The following is a 24,696-nucleotide window of genomic DNA, read 5'->3' as shown; positions in this document are numbered from 1 at the left end:
CTACACATACACACACACACATATAAATCCGGCCCGTGTTTAGTCGCCACACAAAACGATACACGCACCGTCAGATTAGTGGTTTACGCTTTAATCTCCCGACTGGGTCTTTCTCTCCGTGTCAAAAACCCTCTGTCTGTGTGGAATGTGTGTGTCTGTGTCAGTGTGTGAAGAAGGTGAGTGAAATGTAGGTCAAGGCCGAACCCAGCCTGATATGATTCATACAGTAGTCGCACAGACAAAAGTCCAGCTCATACAACCAACTGAACCGGTACAGATGACAAAACTTTTTTGTGGTGCTCAAAATCTCAATAAACTGCGATTGGAATGTCAAGCGTCGTTTTTTTACCATTCAAGTCAAACCTCTTAGTAGTTGGTTGTGTTCAGGGAAAAGGAATAGGCCCGGTGCGGAAGCTGCATGCAAACACACCCCTGTAGTGTGAATGGCTTCTTCTTTCCCACCATGGCACCTGATTACTTAAATCAACACCGAAGAATGCTCGCTACAATTAAGGTCAGCCACAAACCGTTTCTTTTCTCAAAGCTATTCATACCTCCAACAATGCTGTGGGATGGAGCTTCCCCAGCTGGTTGGGGAGGTGCTCCAGGGAGGAAAAATGTGTGATGACCGGTTCAGTTTGTGAAAATGACATTGTAAATTTAGATACTCAGCAAACATAAATAAAGCAGTGACTATGAGAAGGATCTATTGTAATTGTTCCAATAGTAACAGAACTATGTAAAAATAACACCGTGTGATTTGAGCTTCTTGGGAAAGAAAAGCAAAACACATAATTTGGTAATCCCGCTTGTTAGGGTAAACTTTTTTTTTTAAGTGAGATCATTGGCAATGAGGGCAATAGAAGGGCCGTTTCAAGGAGACAGGCTTTTTTTTTTTTTAACTTGTATCCTGATATTTTAATGACGCTATAAATTATCACCTCTCCGTTTCAGACGGAATGTTTTCAAAGTGCGAGACTTGAGCCGAAAATCATCGGTAGCAGTTGCACGGTCAACTTGCCCCGGGACCACACTCAAGTTGAAAGGCGATGCCTTTTACGGTGTATCCCTCGATTATCAGTTGGCCGACACATTTCACCAAAGGATTACGTCGATGACTTTGCTCTGGCTCATAGCTACTTATATCCAATCACAAGTGATATGTCTGTTTTCATTTAAGCTTCTTCAAAGGGACCATAACATATGACAAAACAAAAAATCTCACAAGCAATATTTCATTTCATCAAAACTATGGCTGATGGACCTTGTTTTGTGCAGACGCTATATTTTCGGACTGAAGTGTGCAGTATAAAAATCCATCCACACCGTATCTCCATTTTACTTCTGCTTATCCTTTTCAGGGTCATGGGGAAGCTGGAGTTTGCCACAGCTGACTGTGCGAAAGGCAGAGATAAATTTAGGATCCTGTCAACCATTCGCACTCGTATGCACACCGACAGTTACCGAGTGGAAGTCATTTCCAGACTACCGGCGTGAAAAGTCACCTGTGAGCACCACGACACCACACCCAGTTCCAAACCATGTGACTGCATTTGGATACAATTGTGGATTACGCCGGTTTGAAATGTAAAACGTCAAAGCTACGCTCTGAGAGGAAGCGTTCTGAAAATCCGTTCACACGCGTGAGGCCTTTGCGACGTGTATGCTTGAGTCCTCGCGCTAACGTTGCCCATCGGGCCGCTTAAAACATTTAACATAGACGCACAATATTCAATGTCGTGAACAGGGATTCGCTCACACAAATAAATGTTCAATGACAACCCATGGGGGGGTAGTAAAAGAGGAGACAGGAGTGAAAAGAATTCAAACGAAAGGCAAAATAATTGAAAATGAAAACAGGGGGAAAGATAAGAAGAGTCAACGATACATTTTCAGATAGCCAGCCAGGCGGAATGGGGTGGAATGAATAGAGATAAGCGCAGGACAGTCTGTGCATGTTTAGCTTTTCCCTCTGCAGCAAGGAGCAAATGGAGTGCCTGTCACATCGCGACACTACTTCAACTTCAGATCGCTACAAGTACCTTTGGAGCATTTGTCCATGATGTGGATGGGATCTTCGCTTGTCAGTCACAAAAATCGCCGATGATGAGCCCATGGAAAATAGTCATTTTCGAAATGGATCGAGCAAATTAGGACGCCATCAATTCACAAAGCATATTTGTGCGAGGAGGTTGGGGAAATGCCAAAAGGAGGCGAAAGAGAGCAAGAGCAACTTTTGGATTGTTCTTGGAGCAAATCCCAAAAAGGAAGGGAGCGGGACGACTGGTCAGTCCAGAAAGACAAGAAACAACATCACCATTGTGATTCACATACAAGGTGGGGGGGAAGGCGGATTGGAAGACAAAAACCACGCAACAGAAACAGGCACCTACCCAAATCAAAATGGCGTGGCACTTCATTGAAGACAAAAAAAAAAGAAGAGAAACAGGGCAATGAGAGTGTCACAAAACTGCGCCCAAAGAGCTTGTCGCTGTCGTTGCGCCGGGAGAACCTCAAACGCACAACTTGGTACGGGACAACGGTGTGTAGGAGGATTGAGAGCGGACCCGTAAAGAAAAAAAAGAGAGGGAGACACGTAGGTAGGAGTAATGTGAGCACGGTGCAAGAGAGATAAGGAGAGAGTGGTGGGAGCTGAGGAAGATGAGAGTGAGAGCAATGTCAGAGAAAAACATGGGGAGGAGAAAGAAGAGGGAAATGACACCGAGCTCACACATACTCTGGCTAAAAGCCACTAACGATGGCTTTTGGGTTCACCACAAACTAAAGTTGCACACAAGCAGTTCAATTTCTGATGACAGAAGGCATAACACAGAAACTTTGCTCCAGAGCCTCCTAACAATAATGCAGACTGAGGTGATAAAAGAAATGTGATCTCCAAACCGAATATTGCTGTGCACAAAAAGCAAGGGCCTAATTGGAACATCCAATCATTGGAAGTCCAAATACTCCTCTCCCAGACGCTTGAATTGTCCTCACATTTTATTTCGTGTTGGCGTGGGCTTGGAGAGAGGGAAACACAGGACAACCAAACGAACTTCGACCAATAATCTTTCAAGTAGATGGAAAAAAAAAACAACGGTGTTGGGCTCTTGTTTCTGCGTCATTATGCAAGCTTCAAACACAGTAATTAACATTTGGAAATTAAAATGACCCATGAGGGAACTGACCAATTGTGGAATATGAAATTGACCAAATATAGACACGGGGGGGGGGGGGGGGGTCCACACACCGGTGACAATATGCCAATGTCTTGCGTGAGAAAAAAAAAGAGCTGTCCAGATATTAAATCAAACCCCAAACTCGAACGCCATTGATCCAAATGACCATTATTTCACAGCCACCGTCTAATAATGGGATTGAATGCTCAAACCGGTCTCCATAGCAGCCGTGCAATCCACTTTCCTCCGCAGGTCATGTGACCCTTCCCTTGATGTTTTGCAGAAAGGCTTCTGTGGTTTGATCTGCCTTGTTAAAAACATCATGTGATTTGTCAAGAGGGGGAAAGGGTCCTTCCCCCCGGGCAGCCGAATGGGACCACGGTGGCGAACACCATTCCGACCACCAACGGCCGACATCGCCGTTCATCTCTTCCAGCTCAGATTTGAAGAGAGCCCATTTTGTGAAAGAACTGCATGAAACAGAAATTTGCATGAGCTTGCTAGATGCTTTGACTTTTCCCAATTAGGGGAAAAAAAGAAAAGAATACATTTTGGTTCTTGGTGTTGCCATGAGGCGCTCGGATGCAATTATTAAATCTTAATGAATAAGTGGGATGAAACAAAGCACCGGCAGACTCGAGACACATTTGTGCTCACCCAAAAGGCAACATTAGCATCTTAAATGCAAATCAACCTGTGTGCGCCCGTGCGAGAACGTGATTCCATTTCGCTATCCTCACGATTGGAGAGTCGTGAATACTGAACAGGAGACTGTGCCAACAGATGCCAAATTGAAAGGTAAACTGTTGTCATTCCCGAAATACATCTTTACCTACGGACCGTGTATCGCTATTGTGGATGGGCATTCTCGTAAATCGGAATCAGTTCGGCGTCTTGAATTTCACATATTTGAAGAGCCAAGTATAAACTTGACGTTTAAGAAGGGATAAAAAACTTGCCTTATCGGCGCACTTGAAAATCAAGCTCCTCTATAAGCAGATTTATTTGGGATGGGGTGGGGGGGGGATAAGGAAATGAGAATCAGACTAAAAGAGATCAAGAGATTATGCAGCGCAACCACAATGCTAAAACCATCACCCCAAAAGAGAAACAAAAACCTTCTTAAAGCAGTTGCCATGCATGCAGAATCCTGGAAAGTCTCCTCCAGCAATTGTGACTGCACGTGGCCTAAATCAAGCCTCATTGTGAACGGAAATGGCTAATAGGGGTCACTGCGTTGCCATATTGCAGCCAGCGTACACGCGTGTGCATGCACTGCTCTTTCCGCCGGATCACGTCTGTTCTCCAGCTGGATGTGTTTCCCGACATAAGCTTCGTCAACAAACTCCCCGTGTGTGTCTCTCTCGCTCTCATTTGCTTAAAACATGGCGGTGATCAGGAGAGTCTCGTGGCTGTGGTAGCCTGTCGGCAAAAGGTGCCAAAGTCACGATTAGCAAATCAGTGGCCGCGGTGGTCAAATGGCACAGTGAGTTCGGTTTTGTTTGGCAGAGCCGTGGCTGCGGTGATGATGGTCTTGGTAGCGATTCCAAAGATGCATTGGAATTTTGAGGGTTCCCTCTAGGAAAAAAATAAAAAATCTGCCAACCTTATGCGCAGCTTGGACAAAATCATCACTCACCAAAACCACGTCCCATGACGTATGCGGTGGATGGAATCGTCTATATTATGTTTATATATTATGTTGTTGAGGTACATACGCAGTACATACACCCAAACACGCGCACACACACACACACACACACACACGCCTTCATAAAAGTAAAACTAGATCCCCAACCAGTGTACAGAAACTGGGAACAGCTGCTCCCAGTCCAGAATCTGGAGCAGGGTTCCCACTCTTCCACTTGCTTTTTATTTATGGACCTTTTGAGGACTTTTTTATTTATGGACCTTTAATGGGCTAATTTAGCCATTTTTAAGGACTTTTTCCTCCATTCAGCAGGGATTTCACGGTGGATTTAATGCCCGCTCAGCAATTTGCGGGCTGAACAGAAAGTCACATATCACTGAGTTGGTGTTCAAATCATTGCTGACAAAGGAAAAGGGCACAGTTTTATTTTTAGGGGCAATCAGCGAACCCTTTATTTGACATACTGTATGTCAAAGTTTCCTTTTCCGACCTGTATTAGGAAAATGAAACAACAAATTCATTCTCAAATAAAGTACAAAAAGAAAATTTTTAATTCTGAAAATATAATACTTAAATTTTTAAGGATTTTTATTGATTTTAGAAGCTTTTCCTGAAAATTAAGGACAATGAAGAACATAATTTTTACATAATTTAAAAAGAAAATTCAACACTTTTTTATGGATTTTTATGAACTTAAAGAACCCGTGGGAACCCTGTGGAGGAGAATAGATTTCACTCACATTTCAATGAGTTCAACCCTACAAACGCAAGAAGAGACGGAGCATGTCGGCATCGGTGCATCAGATGACAATACTATCTCCTTTTCTTTCTCCCACGTACTCCAGCTTCCAGTATAAAAGGGAGGGGAAAAAAACTATCACCGGCATGGACAAATCAAAGTTGAATCAGGCATTGTCTGTCAACATTGACACTGGTACAGAGCGTAAACATGCCTCACATCACACTCAGACACGGGGCCGGGTCTTTACCCACAGTGGCGCCGAAGCAGGGCCGGCGGGCAGCAGCAGCTACTAATTAAGAGAGGTTGGCTGAGCAGCTATAGTTAGCGCCGGGGCTGCGGGGCTGAGGAGAATAGGGCAACATGTCTGACACCATGCCTGTTATGTGTGCATGGTACTGACAACCCTGGGGCTACAGATCAGCCCCCCCCCCACCCCCACTCCCCAGTTCAAGTCTTGCTGACTCAGAGTCAACGCAGCCCGTCTGGCTGCAGCAGCAGGAAAGAGCAATTTGCTCTTCCTGCGTCGGTGTGACTTTTTTTTCTTCGCCCATATTTGACATCCTCACTGACCTCCTCTCTTCCCAACGCACATCGTCAATGTGATTGGAGAAGCTTTCTTGGCAAATCAATACAGGCATGGAAATTAGAATGGAGATCAAAACGGGAAATACATTCACTCAATGTTGCCCAATAGATGAAGAGCTCGTCACCAAAATATACTTCAGAGCAAATTATTTTTCAAAGAAGTCGAACGCTTGACAAGTATACAGTATATATGCCCGCTGTTGCAGCAGCGAATAAAGCTCGTCGGGCAACGTTGGGAATTAACTGCTTCACCGGACCATTGCGCCCGAGCTGTGAAACATAAACACAAGATACAGATAGAACTGAACAGCGTCCTAATATATCCTCAGACTTGGGCACAATACTTGCCGACCTGGGACAAGTGGCGAGGAATTTAAAGCTTGGCTGGAAATGACACAATCACTGCAGTAATAAATCAAGTCATGCATATCCTCGACGACAAGTCACACCCTCGACATTTCTTTCGTCCAGCCATACGTTTCTGCACTGTGCTGAAGTTTGAGGAAAGGGCTACAAAACGTCATTGAAGTCACTAATAACTAAAAAAATAAATAAAAGATATACGCACCAAACACATGGGAGACAAATAGATTTTCTTAATGTTTTTTTTAAAACAATCTGAGGGGTGAACACAACTCCAGAAGACGACGCAGACGAGCGAACATGAACAGCTTTTGTGTACGATTTCTTCGGGGTGAACGTGTACCAGTCTAAGTGAGGAAACAAAGAAATGTCCAAGCAGAAAGATTTTCTTTTAAATGTACAAGAGCGTGATGTTTACGAGGCACTATGTTGAAGGGACTTAAGTGATATGGCACTGATGGTTACTGTTCGGGAAAATTGGTGGCATTTAAATGGGAAATTATTGGATAGCCCTCTGCCTATTATGGGCTATATGAGAGTTACCGTTTGATTGATGTAGAATTCAATATACTGTTATTGTAAGATTAGCAGATGATGCTCATCGTATTCCATTTACAATGTCCCAGCAAGAACTTTTTTTTTCCCCCACAAAGGTTTCTGAACTGATGAGAACGACAACACAGCGGTGACGTTTATAAGCTCCGCTTCACAGCCAAAGCCCTTTTTCGAGAAGCTATTATTTCTTTTATGCGGGCCTTTATATTATGTTGTGATTGTCAGACAATGTTGGCCAAAATCAACTGAAACCGAATATTTATTATTCAGTTTCTCTCACCCAAGGGCAAGCCGCATTAAAATCACAGGTGGGTGACTGCATTGAAATGTATTAAATGTGCCTTGTGACAGTTTAAGAGGCTTGGCCTGGGCCCGATGTATTTAGCGTGCCAGCTAATCCTATTGTTGTTGTCGCTGAAAAACCAAAGCAGCGCACTTGATGTTAAACCCTGCCTCTTGACTCTGTGTCTTATTATCGCCGCAACTATCCTTCAAATTGAGGTTCATACGACGACGTCGAATGAACTTAACTTTGTATGTGTTTATTGGGGACACGTTTAAAAAAAAAAAAAAAAAAGAACAGATTGCTGCCGCGCATCGCCGTTTCTGAATATAAAAAGGAAAAAAAAGTGGGGGCCAGTGGCGCGATTTGGATGACAGCCTTCACGCAGATTTATGCGTTAATACAATACAGAGTCTCTCTGCCATGCACCTTCCTGTCATTTTCAACGGCGCTGTCGACTGCGATGCCGGATGCATACAAAACACAATTGCTCCTTTGCATTTGCAGTCGAAATAGAGGGTGTCATTTTGTTTGTCTGTTCTTTTTCTGTGTCCCCAAATGTTTACCTCTGCATAACAATGGACGAGCCTGAGAGAGTTAGAACAATGCAAGTCTGATCCTCTGCATGTGTGCTTCTTTTCTAGGCGGCTATAATTTTCATTGCACTTTTTGAATCATTTCCTTCTAAAAATTCGTTCTTAAAAAAAATGTAAATACTATGTCCTCTACGAGTGACTTGCATAATTTGCCTTGCTAGCGGCCACAATTGGACTCACCTTCCTGTATCAAGTCGCAACTAATTTACGACAAACAACACCCTGGACTGGTCGCGCGCTGATAGTTGAGGAGCTCAGAGCAGATGTTCTGGCAACTGAGGGTATACCTTAAATCAGAGGTCTCAAAGTCAAGGACCGGGGGCCAGATGTGGCCTGCCACAACTTTTATGTGGGTCGCGAAAGGAAATCAAGCATGTCAATTTCTATGATGCTTCCTAAAGTCTGAACCAAAATGTCCAATTGACATATGTCCTCCATCATAACAATGTTTGAACAAGCCATTCTTCTTGACTTCGGATTCCAAAACTAGCTATCCATCAATTTGTTGTTCACTGTGTATGTAATATGTGGAGGTGGTTAAACAGCCATACGGTTTCGCAAAATTCACGGTCATTACGGACCTCGAAGGGAAACCGCAACTATGATGGAAATAAATTTGACACCCCTGCCTTATACATACTACAGTGTAATTTGGATAACTGCTATAGGTCCTTTCAATTCCGTGCTTTGGCATTTTCCAGCTAATAATAGCAAGCGTAAACGTTTACAAACGTTTTTGCCGTCTGCTTGAGTTTAAAAAAAAAAAAACTATCTTTCTGACCAGTATAAAACCAGTACTGCAAAGAGTGAAGCCATTGTCTTTTACGAGATAAAATGGCGTATCAACGAATGTCAGAGAGCAGTCGGTAATGATGTGTAAAAGCCGTGCAGCTTTTCATTACAGAAGTTCAACAGCCAGACAGATGAGTGCACCATGCACCATCCTCGCGCTGGCCCCGTGCCAGTCGTGCTCCAAAAGAGGAACACAGAGAACTGGAGGGTGCTTTGAATGTGTCTGTGTGTAAGGGGGTTGAGGGGGGGCATTCATTCCCCTGGCAGGATCCCTGGGACACAGCGGAGGGCAGGGTTCAGCCACTGAAGGAGAGCCTGCATGCCTGGCAGTCAATTAGCGGCTCGCATTTACACAACAAATGGAGCGCCCACGTTTTGGTTGGTTTTTTTTCCAGCTCTCACGCGGGTGTGCACACACCGCTCACGAGTGTATCCACTCAGCGCTCATCAGCACACGCCAACGCAAGGTCAGAGAAATTCGGGGTGGGTAGGTGGGACAGTAAGAGAGACAGAGCAAGAGGCCAGCTATCTCCTGGAGTGGTACTCCACTCATGCTAACTCAGTGGCCGTATCCGTCGCGCGAGGACAAAAGCGTTCACGACTGCTGCAGAATATTGCAGCTGCCCAAACGCACGTCATCTCGAACTCTTCTCTCCTGCAGTACAACCGTTGGGCTACTTTCATATATCGATGAGACAATCAGTAGTCAATCGGGAAACATATCCGACTCTCGCACTGTGTATGATAGAAAACACAAATCCAGCTTACGGCTTTCGGTGTGAATGGGGGTCAGTTGTTGATTTTGCTCAAGATGAGAGTCGGCTACAGGTTAACGGCCAACTATTTTAGTATTACCAGGAGGTTAACGAAGAAAATCACGACAGACAAATAGCCCCTATTGCATTGCGTTACATTACGTTGCAGCCACCGCGTGTTTAAGGCAGACTCCCCCAACTGGATATTGGGGGAGTCGAAAGGGACTTTAGACAGAACACAATCATAATCTCTGTACGTCCCAACCACCCCTGTGCTCCTCCCAACCATCTGTCATTCTCTACCATCTCACCATTACCATTCAGGTAAGAATCGTCTCGTCTGCAGAGAGCATACGTAGATAGCGGGTGGAGTCCAACGTGTTTACGTGTGGCGAAGAAAACCAGCCCAAGTTAACAAGATGAGCGGCACTGGGTGTCCACGTCTGATAAACAGCCAGTTGGTTAGCTACTTTGGGTGTCTATCTGCTCTCGACCCCCCCCCCCCCCCTCTGCCCATCCATCTGTCTGTCGAAATACCAATCCATCCCAAAGCACTATTGGTGAAACAAAACCGGTGCTAAGTGGATGAGAGGCGACCTGTGCCATAGAGCAATCAAAAACCCAAGCCACGTCATTCTCCCTTTCCCGACCGCTCCAGCTGTGCTCTGAATAGGCCCTTAAATCACTCAGCCGGGGCCCTTTGATTGGTTGACCTCTCTGCATGATTAAACAGACATTTTCATCATATGCTCCTACGGCAGAGTGACAGCATGAGGGGGACCGACAAGCTCCCTGATAAGGGAGGCCAAGAAATCCGGGAAAGCGCAAACTCCTCACACCGATGATGACGTTTGGCAAAGAAGACGAGGCAGTCGCGTTATGTCGGAGACTTATTGGCCACGGGCAAACAATAGCAAACGTGAACATTCTGCGCCAGATTTCGAATTTCGGAACTGTTGGTGACTGCGGTTCGTACCGGAGAAAACTTGCTGCCAGTAGCAGGCATCACAGTGGGTGTCGTGTTCTTGTGGTCGTGTGTCAATCAATTCAATCTAGAGTCCGAAGAACAGAACATGTAATTCCTCCATTTTCCGTGAAACCAAATTTCCGGCCTTGATAAAATTGCGGGCCGGCAAATAAAACAAATGAAGCGAAGCCAGCGCGGCGGTGCCGTGTCAGCGTCTGTTCCAACTTTGACTCAGCTTCTGATTTCTTTGCCATCCCTCTTTTCCCACATTCTTCTATTTTCCCCACTCCACCTTCCACACAAGTGTGTCTCATCACAACATTAGCATTGGCTTGTTGCTCAAACTCTCCGAGTGGGCCGATGCTGCCAAATTCCCTCCCTCGCTCTTCTGTTGTCTGTTTTCCGCAGCTGTGCCTGGCCGACGTGCCATCTCCGTCGTCATTTTGTTCGCATTTCCCGCATCCCCGCCCATCCGCAAATCTAAAAAACGCTCAAGGCTTTTATGTTGTTGCACCTCCAGGCGGACCGGGAGATGGGCTACTTGTCAAAACGGGTCTGTACTGCAGCCAAGTTTTGACGGGAGTACCGATTGCCGAGGGCAGGATGAGGTGTGCCTCTTGAATATAATGAAAACAGCGTCTTTCGCTCACCGTTCCGGAAAACCGTAGCTTTTGACACTTGCCTATTTTTAATTTTGGGAGGACAAGCTTTATGACTTGTGCCTTACTGGCAAAGGGGTGCGTTCAAAACACAATACCGCTGCTTTGTCGTGCCAGCGAACAGCCTTGCGCGTTTACAGCTGGGCAGCGAACATCTGTCAGTGGGAAGTCAGACGGAGTCACGGTGCACTCACACTTACTGGCGCATCCAAGTGAGGTCACAGTGGGCGAAAGAAAGGAGCCACGACGCATTCCTTAACGTGTAATGGAAACCAGGGGAAAATATACATCTTGGTGATGCAAGGAGGGACTCCGGTCCCGAGGGAAAGCTGAGTGGAGAGAAAGGAGGAAACTCCTCCTCGCCGCTACGCATCAGCACATCCCACTATTCACGAGTTTACACACCCCATTTCATTTGGAATGCACCACCGCCGCGCTCGCTGGCTGCTTTGTCACGTGCTCAGTCACCTTGTCTACCGCGGAAAGCTATACCGTCAGGAAAAAAATAAAAATAAAAGACTTGGTGGCACAAATGTTATTTATGAGCGTTGAGAAACATTGGCGGCCCCGACGAACTACTGCTGAATGGTTTTAATTAGAACGTATGGAGGCGCAGGGCCTGGAGAACCTCCAATGGCTCTTCGTATGGAAACCCGGGCCACAGCTGACATCATTATAGGACATTAATGTGTGCCTCATTGTAACAGCAGCCTAAACGCCCCACCCCCGCAATACCATTCGGTGACTCACCCATGGCCGCTCAGGGCCCTGCCAATAAAAGCTCTTTGGTTGAATTCCACCTTTAAACAAGGGATCAGTCTAACCTTTGACCCGCTCTGTCTCAGCTCTCCTCATAGATCGGGCATCTTTCTCCAACTGCTTTTTTCCCCTCAAAATCCCCCCCCCCACCCTCCCGCCCCCTCACCCAGTGCTACCAGTCCACCATTGTCTGGCCTGGAGTACTTATTCCCAGAACCTCCTGCTCTGCATGCCTCTCCTCAGCGGGGGGTCAGTGAAGGATGGCGGACTTAAAAGCCCCCCCGGGACTTGTGCTGTTGTAGAATGGCCGCAACCGAAGTCTGTCAAAAGAATTAGGCGTGAGCAGTCACCGGCGTTTGAAACAACATGACGCTGTGTGGTTTTCTTAACTAGCGTCGGTAGGAAGGAAAGGGAGGGGAATATGTTTTATGGTCCGAGAGCACATGTTTCCACTGAGGCAGGAGGAGAAAGGAAGGTTTCTGCTGCGTGGTGTTGGATGTTTGGGGAAGGTGCGCTGACCTGCTAGCATGAGAACGGACTGTAACCCGTTAGTTTAGGAAGGTCGCCTATGCAAAGCGCACACGCTCAAAATTGACACTGAAGAGGTGAGGCTAGCGGCGGATGTGCGTATCTGGCTAACGTGCAACGCAATTGCACACGGCTGCGACACAATGGAGCAGCGACTTGGCAGGCTACGCATCATTTCTCCCTCCTTAACCCTTTTGAAAGGAGCACAAAAGAAAAAGCTGACAAAGAGGCGGTAGAAATCAAAAGAAGGGCGCGATGTGGAGTCCGTGTCGCTTGGGTAACATCCGTAGGGAAGTTTTGAACGACACGTGCGATTTTAATGACTTCAGTTTGATCTTAACCACAAAATATTACAGGGGTCCAGAGAACACGGTGACTTGTTAGTGGCTCCAGTTCCCAGAAAGAAAAAGCTCTCCAGGAAATCCACGACTATCCGTACTCATTTGTCATCCAGGTACAGCGAAGTTCAAGCAGAGACCTGACGTGGCCCCTCAGCCTGGTGTGGAAATGTGACTAATGAGGTTAAACATAGATAGCCAAGGGGTAGGGAAGTATTCCGAAAATGATTTACATGAGAACCAGCACCACTAGAGTTCTATGGTTCTTTTTGACATGGCAATGTGAACCACCTTTTTTTTTCAACAAAATAGATTCCATGATCCCATCTACTCAATCCAACCAACACCTAAGAGGATGCATCAAAAGGGTATCCAGTCTTTTCAAAACCAAGACAGTATTTGTCCTAATAGAGAGGTCAGACATCCGCCAACATGCGGATTTATCGGCGAGCCCAAAGTCACGCTTTCCATCGCAGAACCGCTCGTTTTAAAGCTCTGCCTCCTCCTATAGGTCTTGTGTACAGTACGGGAGTAGGGTTGTACGCGCAACTGCCGCGTAGCTGAATAATTTAACGGTCCCCTTGGTAAACAACACGGAAACCAGCAGGTTGTGTGTGCGCAACAAGAAAAGGTGATGATATTAGAAAGAAATGGCGTGGGAAGCGACGAAGACAGGGCAAAAAAATACAAATAAAAAAAATTAAGTGAGCAATTATAAGTCGCTTCTTGCGATTAACAAGAACCGCGAGGATAAATAGCAGCGTGCCTGATTCCCCTTTTCATCTCTTCCACTCTGATCGTTCCCTTACGTACGGCGCGAGTCTCCGTGTACGTTCAGATAGCATCCCGTATATTTTCCTCCCGTGCGCATCAATGGGAACGCGCCGACGACGCGCTGCTTATCTCAACGCAAATACATGCGCACGTCGCACTGTCTACTCTCTCTCTCCCGCCCTCCCCCTCAACTCACGCACGCCCGCATGGTGATTCTCATTAACAAGCCAAACATGCCTGAAGAGGCAGACAGACTCTAGTGAGCAGGGTAAATAACCAGTAGGCTCCCTCAGCTGAACGCTCCGAATATCTCAGCATCAGAAACACACACACTTGCTGCGGATGATACTGACAGGTGGGTCCAGACATCCACCCGGAAGAAAAGGTTTTCTGCAGGCCGGCAGATTTGGGGGTGTTTGGCAAGGGCAACCCGCCAACGCTTGACCGTGGCGACGACTGATGAAGCCTTCAGCATCTTTTAACCCAGGGGTGTCAAACTCATTTTTGGCCCGGGTCACATTTTAGTTACCGTTTCACTTGGAGGGCCGTTATGACTGAAACCATATAAAGAAGTCAAGAGTAACTGTTGATTTAACTATTGTTTAAGTTACTATCATGAGGGGTTTGGACATTTTAGAAAGGATCATGGAAGTTGACATGTTGGCGGCTGCTTTGGCGGGCCACATAAAATGGTGTGGCGGGCCAGATCTGGCCCCCGGGCCTTGAGTTTGACACCAGTGTTTTAACCCCTTCAGAGACAGCGGTTACTATAGTAAACAGCTTATCAGGTTCCAGGTTATCATTATTTGTGCATGAAAGGGTTAACATCAAAACAAAAAAAAATGTGATGTGACACTTGAATGTGGAAGTTAAAAATCACCATTGTGTGGCGTTCACCTACAAAGGATGCATAAAATTATGTGAAATAATGTATTAGAATATAGCCCCACTTTTGAAGCACAAGAGTGCCCAAGTCACTGTCCTGTTTTCAATGTCTCCCTCCTCCCCCACACCTGATTCAAATGATGACAAGATGTGAACATAACCAAGACAACACAAATGACAACGCGTGGCCACAGGAAGGACCTGTGACTTCATGACCAACGGGGAAAGTCCCCGGTCGGGTCTTCTGCAGTGGAGAAAACGCAATCAGGATCGACGTTTTGATGCGACTGCAAGCAAAGGGGGACCCAAAGCGGCCAGCCTGACTCAGAGTTTGGGAAGACGGACGGAATGCTGACGAGAGCGTTAGCATGCAAGTGAGGGAGCCTGGCGCACCGAGGCCGCGCCCGCGAGCTGCAGGAGGCGGTGGGATTTCTACTTGGGGGCGAGCGGGTCAGAAGAGGAAACAGAGTCAGGAGTGACTCATTGCAACTTCAGGCGCAATTGTCACTTGGACTAACTGACTGCATTCCAATGTTGATCAGATACAAACACACCCTCCAAGAGTGTGCCTTCGTTTTAAATTATAAAACACTGATTTTTTTTACTGCATTAGAAACCGTCTATCAAACTTGATAGATGTTTTGTCTTTATCCTGCTTCACAGTACAAACTTAATTCCCACCAAACGTGGAAATTCTGTTTCCCAACAGGCCTACGCAGACTCGAGTGGAGGTGGATCCTATTTTCAATTTGCGGCCAGATTAGCAAGCACCTTTTTGATACCGTCAGCAGAGCAGAAAGAGAGAGAGAGCGAGAGAGATGTTTCTGTTCCAAATCATCTTGAGTTGAGGGACCTTTCTACTATCTGCTTCAAACAGCGTCCCCCTTAGCCGAGCAGCTGTCACTTTCAGCAGGCACTGCGGAGGACGGAAGCGGGGAAGGGGTCCTTTGAAGGAATGGTTAAAAGCGGGGGATAAAAATAAACTGGGAGAGGAGAGAAAATTAATTATACATAGCAGACAGTTCACTTGGCTGAGCAAGACTGAGTCTGAGAAAAAAAATAAATAGGGCTGCCCTCCTCTGGTGCTGCTGTTTGAGCGGTGTCCTTATACTGCTCATATTTTTGGCGTGAAGGTACTGAACAAAGGATCTTTTTTGGGGGGGGGGGGGGGGGGTCACAGGATCATATCATACAAACTCTGTTTTCATTTCAAATTTTCCACATAAGAACTCTTATTGCGCATGCGCTTGATTTCAAGCATTTTCTTCGGAATAAAACGTGCCACCAGGTTTGAGCCTTGAAAAACGCGTCAGCATCTGCGCTCGCCTTTAAATTTGCTTCTGACTGGCACTGATGAGGGTTGATGCTGCGGGCCCACCTGCACACTTACCCTGAGAAATGATTTGTCGTGCGCCAGTATTTCGCACTTGAGCGCCGCCCACCGACTCTCAAATCTCAATCCCAGGTCTTCATTTGGTCCAAATGGAGGTCATTCCTATTTGAACAGTCAGTCGAGACAGGCCCGCCAGGTATTGGAGAGTGAGTTTATTTCATATTAGGAGCTTGTCAACTGGAGATGTGTTAGCACCAAGCGAGCAGTTCGTGTGTGTGTGTGTGTGTGTGTGTATAACAGGGCCTTGAGCTCTGCTGCTAGTCTCTCTTTGGTGTGTTTTAATATTGTTGCTGCTGCTGCATGGTTCCTTGCCTCGGGGTACCACACAACAACCCCACAGAGACTCAGGAAAAACACTCCAAAAGAGGGGAAAAGAAAAACAGCGGTGGTACACAAGGTAGGAACAACATTGGGACCTTAACGCTAAGGGAATCAGCAATTCGCAGCAAGACACGAAGTAAGGCCCAGGGTTTTGACAACTACTTTTCAAGGGTGGTCAAATGTCGGCCCGGAGTTTTGCTGCAAATTTAAATCGGAATTGCAGCTGACTTTGCGATCTAACGTCACCATGTGAACTCATTCACTCCCAAAGACGTTTTTAAACGTCTTTTCAGACTTGGTCTAGAATTGGCTGGTACTGAATGACTTAACAGCCAACCAAAGATGCCATGTCATCAAAAAAAAAATAATACGTTTTCTGCCAGTCACCACCAAGTTGTATACAATAAGGCGCACCTTCAGTGATTGGCCTGTTTTAAAACCGTATATTGGGCACACTGCTTTATGAGGCGAATAGAATCGAAGATACAATAGAGACTGCGGTTCGCTATGCATCCGCTCAGTGGGGCTACGCTAAAGAGAATACAATACAACACAGCTTTATTTGTGTAGATGCTTCACAACCACTGCAGCTGTAACGAAGCGCTTCGCAGAACATTTGAAATATTACGTCCAAGAAATCAGAATATTGATCCATATGTAGCTCCCTCAGGATGTAGCATGAAGCACGACACAAAGTCCATAAAAACACAGGGTTTATTCCTTGGCAACCCGTGAGAACTTGTCACAAACACGGACATGAAATATCGGACTACAAATGGCATTACGAAACAATAAATGAAAGACAAAAGTTATGAAGACAACGCATTCAACAAAAAGGCCCACAAACCTCATCGGCTTACATCCAACAAAGGGGCTAAATATCCTGAGAAGTCTTGCTTGTCTCCTTCTTCCTTCGTTTAGGCAGTAGTTAACTATGATTTTGGTATTATCTTTGTTTCGTAATGGCTGCGCAGGGCTCACAAAGTGGTTGTCTGAGTGCGTGTTGGCGAATGCACATGCCAATTAGTGTCGGGCACTTTAATCGTTTTCCGTGTTGAGCACTTTAATCGTTTTCTTGGACACTTCTACCACGGCCAATATATTGGCTTGATTGGCTTTCCCTCTCGAAGTCCGTCAGGAAAACAGTGACGGCCGCACGGTTGACTTTTTAGACTGTGAAGTGAACTAGTCAAGAGGGGGAGGCAGCATGGCCGAGTCTCCCATATGTGAGGAGGGGAACCCGCATGTAACTTGACAGAGTGAGAACGGCAGAAGCGAAAAGAACGAGGCAGTGTGCAAAAAGGAAGGGAAAAAAAGGTAGCGCGAAAGCAGGGAGGTAGACGCTCCTGACAGAACGCAGGCAAAGAAAATCATGAGCGGAAGAAGACGTGAAGAAATCCTGAGTGGCAGCATGAGGTCGGAAGAACAGCACAGGAAAGGAGACTGAGACGAGGATGAGATTGTCACTCAGGTTCAGATTGTCATTCGGTTACGCGCGCTGGAAAAGGAGGTGGCTTTTACAGCCTCACAACACCTACACAAAACCGGTAAGTGTGATCACAGTGCATTTATTTGGCCCCACGTGAAAGCAATGAATCACAGTAGAGCATAACCCCAAACAATATTTCTTGTTTCTCGTCGTCGATGGCTCATTCAACACTTAAGCACGGTTCCTCTGCTTTGTCATCCACCCACAATCTAATTAGACCTTAAATATTCTGCTCATTGAATACTCCAGAGGAATGCATGGCGAGGGGAGAGGCACAGGGGGGGAACAACCACACAAAGGCAAAACCGGAGGGGTGCAAAGTGCACATGTCAGCAAGAATTCCAAAGTTTGGACATCACAGATTGAGCCCTCGCGCCAGCAGACGGGCCGGATGGATGGCGCAGGCCTTGAAAATTCATGACACTGCTGCTCTATTGTGGGAAGATATGTATCATAATTAGGCAAGATGACGGCAAACTGCTTGTCATCTTCTGGCTGGGTTGCAGGAATCGTGTAAATGTCATGCAAGGTTGCAGATTTGGCTTTTGATTGCGGATAACGAGATTGCACAATCAATGGAGGCAACCCGGAGTGGGGAATTTGCAAGCCGATGGATGCAATCGTAAAAAAAAAACAAGAGAATTAAATACCAGAAGGACTGTGAAATGATTAATTAAAAAATAAAATAACATTTTTTTAAAAAGTGACATTCTCCCAGAGAGGAAAATGCATTAGTGATGATTTCATTATTTGACCTTTGAAACTTCTGTTGACAGTTTCCTCATGTACTAACTACCATTATAAATTAACCCCGATTGAAAAGTTAACATGTACCGGCGAGACGAGTGGACGGCAACACTTAAATATACACTCTCATGTTTGTATTGCCACCTGTTCGATTGCGAGTGCTCGGTGGCATCGAGCCAACAATGTGCTGCTGCATGACTGAACATGGGCAGAACTGGGCTATTTCTCTTATAGCTCACTCACAGTGTGGCGCATAAATCCTCACAAAGATTTCTCATACAGGATTTAAGCACTTCAAATGTTAAATTAGCCACAATGAGTTACACTGCAAGACACCTTTGTTAGGAAAAAAAAAAGACTGCAGTGATTTCCAGCTACTATTAAACTGCAAAAGAATAAAGAATTGTCCCGCATCCATTTTTTTTTAAATTTTCATCAGGCTCCAAATAATTCCCAAATGTGTCACAATCTGATTTGACTTTTTATTCGAATAAAATAAGAATGAGGGGAACCCTAACCGAGCAAGAAGTCTTTCCGATGGCTTGCCAAGCGTTGCGCACTCCACACACACCCAGACCCCGCTCGCTGCCTGCTCAATTACTGTCGAATAACAAAGCTTACAAATTGCATTAACGCCCCCCCCCCTTTTTAACGCCGTACCAACACGATTGTAATCATTTCAAAGCTAATAAGGGAATTGATTTTTGGGCGGAAGTGGGGATGTTGAAGGGAACACCGGCACGTCCCTCGGGAGAAATCCAGCAGCGGGTTTCATCCCGTTGGACCATTCGGAGGATCCTTGTGGTGCAACCGGGAAGAAATAAAGTAGTGGTTACGCACACAGGTGACACGGGTGTCAAACCTGTAACGATGCTTGGATGTGGAAGTGCTGGTTGTGGAATTTCAAGAGCCAACGAGGGGCGGCTAGCTGCTCCGTTGTCAACAAACATCACTCCGGGAGCCTCCTCGTTTGCGCCAAAGCAACATTTTGACATGGCACAAAAGTCAATCATGTACTCTACCTGTAACGCTGCATCGCAAGCCGAAGAGAAGCTTTAGGCAGATTATAAAGTCAACATTTTCAAACGAAGTTTGCAAGGCTTCGGGTGTCGTTCTTCCGTCTCCCTCCCTAAGTCAAGCCGAAAAAGACTTTGCCTGTTGGACTTCGTGTCTATTTTCACGCCTGGCTCTGTGTGGCGCGCCCAGCATTGCAAACAGGGGGCGAAGGGGGGGTGGAAGCAAGGAGCAGCCTGCTGCTGCTGCTCGTCTGTGGGGGATACAATCAAGTCACACTGCGGACCAGAGCTGTACAAGAGCCGTACGGTATAAACTCAGTTCGCCAGCCGGCTTCGGTGACCCAAAAACATGCGGTACTCGCTCCCCAGAGGAGTCCCGCCCGTGAGTTTGCACGTTACTTACCGGTCAAGTGATCCGCAGCGAAGAAATGCTCGCCATGGTTTAAATTCCAAAACTTGGGGACATTTCCACTCTCGTCACGGAGAGACTGGTGTTCTCTCTTCGGCGGCTCCCTGCGTGTGACTCGAGAGAAGAGGAATGCAGCTCGGGCTCCACGCTGAGGGTGGAGGAAAGAGGAGGGGCAGGCGCTCAGCTCGTGCAGTACTTCATTCAGTCCACAGAGGGCGCTACTTGGTTGACTCTCGTGGTTCATTTCAAACGGCAAGCCCCATTTACGCGCAGGGGGTGTCCAAAGTCGGTCCTCAAGGGCCGCTGTCCTGCCTGTTTTCCAGCTTTCCCAGGAGCAACACACCTGATTCAAATAATCAGGATTGTTCTCATGCCGCTTCAGAGCTGGCTGATGAGCTGATCATCTGAATCAGGTGTGTTGCAGCCCAGAGAGAAGGAAAACAGGACAGGACAGGAGCTGGACAATCATGCCTGATGTACGGACTCACCTTTTACCCCACGTCGCCTTGGAGCGGATTGCATTCTCTCATACGTACTTCGTTAGTCATTTAAGTTCTTTTTCAATCAGTTTAATTTCTGGTTGATCTCAATTTTCCTGAATAATGTTGTCATTTGTATTGTAAATAATTCATTCAATGAGATGCCAGAATGATTATCTGCATACATTTAACCATTAAGAATTCCAGAAGGGAGCACTTGGCAATACAAATTCCACAAATACCATCTAACAAGAGAGTGGAAAAGGCAAAATTCAAACGTTGAGAAGAGCGTCTATAAGTGGGATGGAAAAGGGATGCGTGTTTCAAAGCTATATTTTCTGAATGCCTTGTTTTATATACATTTACTGATGTACTGTAATTGATATTCCAAACCAATACAACATTGTCCCAGAATATATAATTTCATTTTGAAGATGAAACACAACAGACCTATCCATCCAATTTGTAAACATCTTACACTTACAGTACTCGGGTCTCAGGTAAGGTGGAGCCGATCCAAGTTTCCACCCAATCACAATAACTTCTGTCCAAATTCGTACGCCGCGTTCTCAAAAGGCCAAATTTGATGGCCATATGACATCACTTCAGCCGCAGTGTTCAAATTCATGTAGCTTTAGAATCTCGCCTTCAAATGGGTGCAATCAGATGCCCACCTGCGGTTGCCATGTTGGTGACCCTTGACCTATAGGGTATCAGCCGGGCACACTTGGAAGCCTATCTGATAAGCCCCTGATGAAATAAGGAGCCCCAGGTTTTTGCCTGTCGTATGACATCAGAAGACAAGTTCACATCACCTCATCTCAATTGAGTGGAAACTCAACAGATTCCCAAGACACGTCTTCGCACAGGCAACTTTTCTCCCCTCTTACCTTGTTAGAGCGTGCAACCTCAAGTCAGCGGAAGTGACTTGGATATGCCAGGATCAATTGAGGCTAATATTAGGAACGCGGACAAAGTGTTTTTTAAGCACTTTTCAATGACGTTGCGGCAGTGCGAAGGCTTTAGAGGTAACCGAGTTATTCAAGCAGGCAGCTCAGTTACTGATTGCACTCAGGAGAGCAGAGAGCACGCTCCGGTTCTGACCACACCACCTGATCCAGTGTGCTGTGTATGCACCGCAGGAGGGATGTGTGTCTTAATGCTTAGGAGAGACAGAAATGTGTTGTGCAACTACGAGGGCAACTGAATTTCAGTACTTTCTAAAAATGTTTCCCCCGAGTTCTTTTTTTTGTTTGTTTTCACAAGGTCCAGCTTTCAATTGGTTTCAAAGGCCTACTGTGCCATTAGAAATGGTTGTTTTGGTCTTACTAATATGAAGATATTAGGCTCACTTGCCACATGAAAGGCCCCAGGACAAGGCTGCTCGTGATCTCACCTTGAAAAATGAATGCATTGATTAGTTTTGCGTTCACGTTGGTCCACTTAGGCTGCACGCGCACGGAAAGTTCTCATGGGAACGGGTTTTTATGGATAAAACGTATTCCGGAGTAGGAAACCTGTGTCCAAAAGTTGCTTGGTTGTTTTTTTGTTTTTTGTTTGGGTGAGTGTGTGTTACGTATAACGCAGCGCAGCTTTTTAAGATGGCCAAATATAAATGGCACAGCACCTTAAAGAGGCTTATATAAAGCACCTTCATCTCTGCATATTTAACCACATCCAAAGTTGTTTTGCATATACAGTAGTGCTCACTACTTTTTTAATGAGCCAGATTAGTCTTTGCTGTCATGAGTTGACTAGACGGTGCACAGGCTGAGCATGAGCAGCTTGGGCTGAAAGCACAGAGAATATTAAATCAACGTGCACATGCCAGTTTGCTGCTCGCCTGCCGTATTGCTCTCTATTTTTTATTCATGCACAATTAATGGGCTTCTGTTTGGCAAGAAGAACAAATATTTCTGGACAACACACTAACTGACTTATGTATTTGTCCTTGAACACACAAATTCTTTTAAACTAGGCTGAGGAAGAAAGATCTATATAATGATTTGACATGGTACGTATTAATCGTGTATCCAAATGTATACGGTATCATTTTTTTCACGCAGTATGTCTTCATGATATACCCAATGCACAAATTACAGTGGAACCTCCATCCATCCATTTTCCGATCCGCGACAAGGGTTGCCGGAGCCTATCCCAGCCGTCTTCGGGCAGTAAGCTGGGGACACCCTGAACCGGCGTGTGCTCTGCGATTGGCTGGCAACCGCAGCACACACAGAAACGAACAACCATCCGCGCTCACATTCACACCTAGGGACAATTTGGAGTGTTCAATCAGCCTGCCATGCATGTTTTTTGGAAAGTGGAAGGAAACCGGACTAGCCGGAGAAAACCAACTCAGGCCCGGCCGGGGAGAACATGCAAACTCCATACAAGGATATACGGTATCATTTTTTTCATGCAGGATGTCTTCATGATATACCCAAAGCATAAATTACGGTGGAACCTCTGAGGTTAAACTGTTAGCTGCGACCAGTGATGTGCAGAGATAGTTGCCGACAGGGCAGAAGCCAGGCACATCCCCCGAAGGCGGGATGGGGGGGGGGGGGGGGGGGGGGATCCACAGCACCCGACTCGACAATGAAACAATTTCAATGACATGTCTTTTGTCAGGCTATACATCAAACACAATCATCCAAACGCAACCACCCCCAGCATCATAAATGAAGGGGCATCAAAGTATTGTAAGGGGCATCAGTCTCGGACAGAAGGCCCATGAGATGGCGGGGGGGGGGTGGGGGGGGAATATCGACAATGTCAAAAAAAAAAAATAATTCCTTGCGCCTAATAAAAATAAGAAGATTGGAAACAGCAGGCGGAGAGCAGATTTGCTGGTCTCGTAACCTGAGGTGGCCCGGTGCAAACTAACCAGTTGAGGAGCCATTAATTGGCTAACAACAAGATGGGAGCATGGTGACCGGATTTCATCTCGCTAAAGCTGCCTGATCTCTCCAATCCCATTTGGGCCAGCTCACATTATGGACCTCACAGCGTGCGTGCGAGCTGCTGCCACTTCGGGTCAGCGACGCTTCTTTCACTTTGATGTACAGGACACTCGAAGAGAGCGTTGTTTCCTCTCCACTTCTCATTGGCCAACATGCGTAATAAAACGGAAACAGCGATCATTTTGTTCTCTCTATTCATATCTCGATGAATAATGTCATCTCCCCTTAGGCAACTTATTGTTTATTGTCTATCCTGTACCGCACAATATAAGGAACGACAAACCAGTACACCCAAACTTGATACGTCAAGGGTCGAAATAAGCAGTTTCCGATCGCAAATTTGCTAATGAAATTGACACATTGATTAGAAACATTCACAATGATAGACTTTTCCCATTAACGCAATCATCGAGACGGTCCCGGAAAGCTTCAGCGGGCTGGAAGCACTCGCATCACGTCACGCCAGTAGTCGGAGGTCGAGGAAAGCTCGTGGCTATTTACGCCGCCGCCCGCTAGCTAAAATAACTAAATACTTCCTCCATTTGTTTTTCATTGCACCTCAGAGTAGCCAATATGCTTCATTTCATATCAAAGAACAGACTGTTCACAGAATGACTTTTTCAAAAAACATCAAAGGAGAGATCATGGACAAAAAAAATCAATAAAAAATAAGAAACGTCTCACAGTCATGCGGTAAGACCTTGTCAAAGTAACACAGCATACAAGTATAAACTGCTGCAGTTCAAAAAGCGGAAAGGCACATTTGACGTGCGCCATGTAATGCAATATGATATGTTGTTCTTTCGTTACATCACCTTATTCGTGCTTCTGCCTACACCTACACACTGTGATGCAATTCATTTTCTCCGGATCATATTATGACATATTATCTTGTCAAAGTTCTATTTTGCCTTTGGAGTAGAATCTGCAATAACACTAATTTGTTGCGTAATTGATTCATGTCTGATAAATAAATGATCATTAAAACAATACAATCACACATATGTACCAAAGTACTGAATCATAACTCATTTGGATTTGATGAATTATCTGTTGGCAAAGTATGACCAATGAGTAATATTGCTTGAATTATTCAGGAAGAGGGCCTCATAGGGGAAATCTAAAAATACTCAAGAGATGTGCTCTTCCAAGGGCTACAACTTTAAAGACGTGCTCGCCGGCTATGACTTCAAGTGCATTGACCACACTCATCAATTAAGTTTCGACTGGGAATATATGTTCACTGTTTTGGCAGCCACCGCATGTGAATCACCTATTGGGTGTCGAATCGCCTGTCCAACATCATAAAGGCAGTAAAATTGCTTTTAGATAATTTCCTCATATATGATAGCAGGGAACCATTTTATTTCTTTTTGCAAATGGGAAAATGAGTGCGAATTTTGTACGATGGCGACTTAACGGGTGAGCCTGGAGGCTGCTTCCTCCAATTAGGTGGCAGAAGCAC

At 45.8% G+C, this 24,696-nt stretch overlaps 1 protein-coding gene across 6 annotated transcripts in view; it reads right to left on the bottom strand.

Moving 5' to 3' along the window:
- plxna1b (plexin A1b) overlaps positions 1 to 24,696 on the bottom strand; it is a 178,254-nt gene that overhangs the window by 139,424 nt on the left and 14,134 nt on the right. Inside the window, exon 1 of one of the 6 annotated variants that reach the window (XM_086117859.1) lies at positions 19,781 to 19,929. The exons of the other annotated variants lie outside the window; for them this stretch is intronic. The gene's annotated coding sequence lies outside the window, so the exon portion shown is untranslated. Of the gene's footprint in view, positions 1 to 19,780; positions 19,930 to 24,696 lie in introns of those variants that run through there. 6 annotated transcript variants of the gene reach the window in all.

The sequence above is a fragment of the Hippocampus guttulatus genome, chromosome 8, assembly GCF_054856545.1.
Source record: "Hippocampus guttulatus isolate MCC_2025c chromosome 8, RoL_Hgut_1.0, whole genome shotgun sequence".
Taxonomy (NCBI): domain Eukaryota; kingdom Metazoa; phylum Chordata; class Actinopteri; order Syngnathiformes; family Syngnathidae; genus Hippocampus; species Hippocampus guttulatus.
The sequence above is the reverse complement of the archived record's forward strand: the minus strand, read 5'-3'. Positions and strand labels throughout refer to the sequence as shown.